Source organism: Halyomorpha halys, unplaced genomic scaffold (genome assembly GCF_000696795.3).
Source record: "Halyomorpha halys isolate HHAL.00 unplaced genomic scaffold, Hhal_1.1 Scaffold595.1, whole genome shotgun sequence".
NCBI classification, from domain to species: Eukaryota; Metazoa; Arthropoda; class Insecta; order Hemiptera; family Pentatomidae; genus Halyomorpha; species Halyomorpha halys.
Window position 1 is genome coordinate 632750 of NW_027112496.1, and position 3369 is coordinate 636118.

General features: G+C 28.2%; 1 protein-coding gene across 1 annotated transcript in view; it reads left to right on the top strand.

Moving 5' to 3' along the window:
* The first annotated feature begins 284 nt into the window (after nt 1–284).
* The window catches only part of LOC106684611 (uncharacterized), a 19858-nt gene continuing 16773 nt past the window's right edge, over nt 285–3369 (top strand). Inside the window, exon 1 of the mRNA XM_014426797.1 lies at nt 285–302. The gene's annotated coding sequence lies outside the window, so the exon portion shown is untranslated. The remainder of the gene's footprint in view (nt 303–3369) is intronic.

Below are 3369 nucleotides of genomic sequence, written 5' to 3' on the forward strand. Positions count from 1 at the left end.
CAACATTATTTATTAAAATTGGAATAGGTCACAAACAAAACCTGGGGAACCTCCTTCAATCCATTTTCTGCTTTTGTATGGACACAAAAGTGCGAGAGAGAGGTACGAATGTGGAGGGAAGGATTGCCAAAGAGAGTAGAAAAAGTGTCACCCGTGAAAATTTTAGACAAAGGAGTTGGCTCTGGTTGGCTGAACTCCAGGCCAATCCTTTTCTTGGTCTTCCTTCCCCTTTCCTCGTACTTAAAGACGTCCGCTCCTCCAGCATCTTCAGTCTGTGTCGCCAATCCCGTCCGGAAGGATCAGTGAGTGCATCGATAGTTTTTATTTCTTAAGGATGCTTCTGTTCATTTTTTTTTTTTAATAGTCGTTTTATAAAAAGAATGATTAAAATATGTCTGTGCCGCTAATGGCATTATCTATACTTTTGAGAAATATGATCTCCCTTGTGTATTCTTTTCGCTATTTCATTAATATAAGTGGAGACGATTTTTTATTTGATTTTTTTCTTCAAAAATCATTTAGCTAATGTTTGTTGGTATAAGTATTTTAATTATAAAAATAACAATCAGTTGGGACTTATATTTTGTTACTGTAATTTTTCAATGATTTTATTGGTTTAGATGGAGTAAATGTATTTATTTAAATTTTTGTTTATCCATTTTAAAGGATAAATATATTTTTGATAAGTTCTTCCATAATTTTTTTTTTGGTTACATGAGCCCTTGAGACAAAAAGTGACAAAAAGACAAAAAATTAATTGATTATTTAAAAAAAAAAAAAAGATTGTGGTTTATTGAAAACTTTATAAAACTTTCCTAAAGTTTGGATTACCTAAAAACTGGAGATTTGACATACACTTTTACACTCAACGCCTCATATGTTTTATTAAAATAGCTATTAAAGATCTACGAACATAAGAATTAGTTTTTTTATATTCAGTCATATTTTCGTAATTCTTCAATCTATATTAAATGTTTTAGATTTGAATAAGGTATATGTTATGTGTGGAGTTTAATGTGATCGTATTTAATTAGTAGTTCAATGTGTCATACTTACTTAATGCTAATGGTAAACTGGTTATTTTCACATTCATATATATGATCTTGATAAAACTTAACCAAATTACATTCCTCCACAAATTCTACGATAATAAGGTTTATATTTTCTTTTAAGGTCAACTAAACAATCAAACATTATAGGTGAAATGAACCTACAAAACAGAAAAATGAACTTCATTTAACAAAAAAATTCTGAAATGATGAATAGTTAACATATCTTGACGGTTTAAACTTAAATTTTAAAGTTAGAATACTCGGAAGTAAATGTTATGAAACTGAATAACTAGGGATCAACTGGAACAGAAACGAACGCAGAAAATTGAAGAAATTCCTTTTCAAATGTAAAAGAGATAATAATTAATACAACTAAGTTTTATTAAATGGGATTTTTTTAAAAATTAAAGTGGTGCACTAATTTTTATCAAGGCTAAGCATAGTTATATAACGATAGCCAATCTTATAGATTTTTGAGCAAAATTTTGTAGTTTCAATTAAACAACGATTTAACATAGGACAAAAACTGTAATTCCTTAATTATTTATTCTTTTTGTATTGTTTTTTTTATATCACTTTGAAAAGTCCTGGATTATACATTTTCAACAGTTAAATACTCTCAGTACTGTAATTAATAAATTTCTACTTACAACATCATTAAATTTGACTATTAATATAATGGTTCCTGTCTAAATATATGTTTTTAGTGGTGCCCTCAGGAAAGAACGTCACTAAAAAAATATTCTAAACAAATACTATGTTGTATATTATTTTATATTTTAACCTTATTTAATTCAATACATCTCTAATTCAGTTTATTTATAAATAATTTAACTCGTATGCTTTGTAAACCAAATGCTCTCTTTGTCCCCTTGACCCTCATTTATAGACCTCATTCCCAGCAATTTTAAATCATTCACGTGAACCGCTTTGTAAAAAGTACGTTGTTTTGAAGAAGGCACTGAGTTTCAAGTACTATTTGTGTTTGGAGACAGATGAAAGGCTACATGCTTTTTAACGATATGTTGAGTAGACGAAAGGGGTTTTCAGAATCATCAGATTCTTTTTTGACACTAGAGGTGGCTGGAAGAAGTTAATGTAGTTAGTTAATGTAGTTAACCAGGGTTTAAATAACAATTTTTTTACCAATTGGTTCCTAGGCCAGGCTTAACCCGCGAACGGATGGACTGAATCCATTGCTATTTTCGTAGAGGAAAGACTACGGACGCCCGTAGCTCAGAATGTACATAGTTTTGCGTTAAAAGAGGGATAAAAATGTTTTCTTCAAAACTACTCTGGCAATTTTGATGAACGTCCTTTAACTTTTACACAATATCTCTCATCTTGAAACATCAAGAATAAAATTAAAAAATGGCAAATTTTATGTAGTAATTTTATAAATTATTCTTTAAAATCTAAGCTCACATTACTCCCAAGGGTAAAATATAAAATAAATATATAGGTTAAGATTATTTAGTTCTATGTTAATTACAAATATATATTTATTCTATGGCTTTGTTAGTTAATATCTCAATAGTTTCAGATTACTTTTTCCAAAAATGTAGATATATATATAGTTAAAAATTCTTTTTTCTATCTACTATAATATTTTAATTTCAAATCTCCAACATTATAAAAATAATCAAATTTTAAACTAAAAAAATATCCTAATAATGATAATCAATTTGAACTTCCATTTGGATGTTTAAAATTATATTTTGCATTTAACGCTCAATGTGAGATATGTATGAACTATTTTTTTTTTTTAGTTTTGTAGCCCACATACATATAAATAAATAAGTACAGTAATAAATTCAATGCATTGAACGCATATTATAAATAGTAGGAAAATAATTATTACTTGGTCTGATAATTATTGGCAGACCTACCTATCGCGTTGTGGGTCAAATACTTTTGATAAAAAAAGGGGAAAAAGGTGAAAGAATAATAAATAGAATTAACAAATTCGTGAAAGGAAATGTCTAACAATAAAGACATTTTCCTGACATTATATGATTTTAATTCCACAAAAGTAAGTAACGATTTTTATCCCACAAAATAATTTTCTGGACCTGGACGGAAGCCAACGCTGGTTGAATTCACAACTCGATATAAATCTTTATTTGGCAGGGCCTCCAATGCCACACTCCAATCAGTCTTTCCATTCGAAACTGAAAGATTGACGTTTGCATTTCAAATTTAGCTTTTTTATTTTTAGTAAAAGTTAGTATTACATATATTTTATCATTCAAAGGATTTATGTTTTTTTATATTCAATAACTCATGAAATATTAAATATTATAATTGTACATAAATA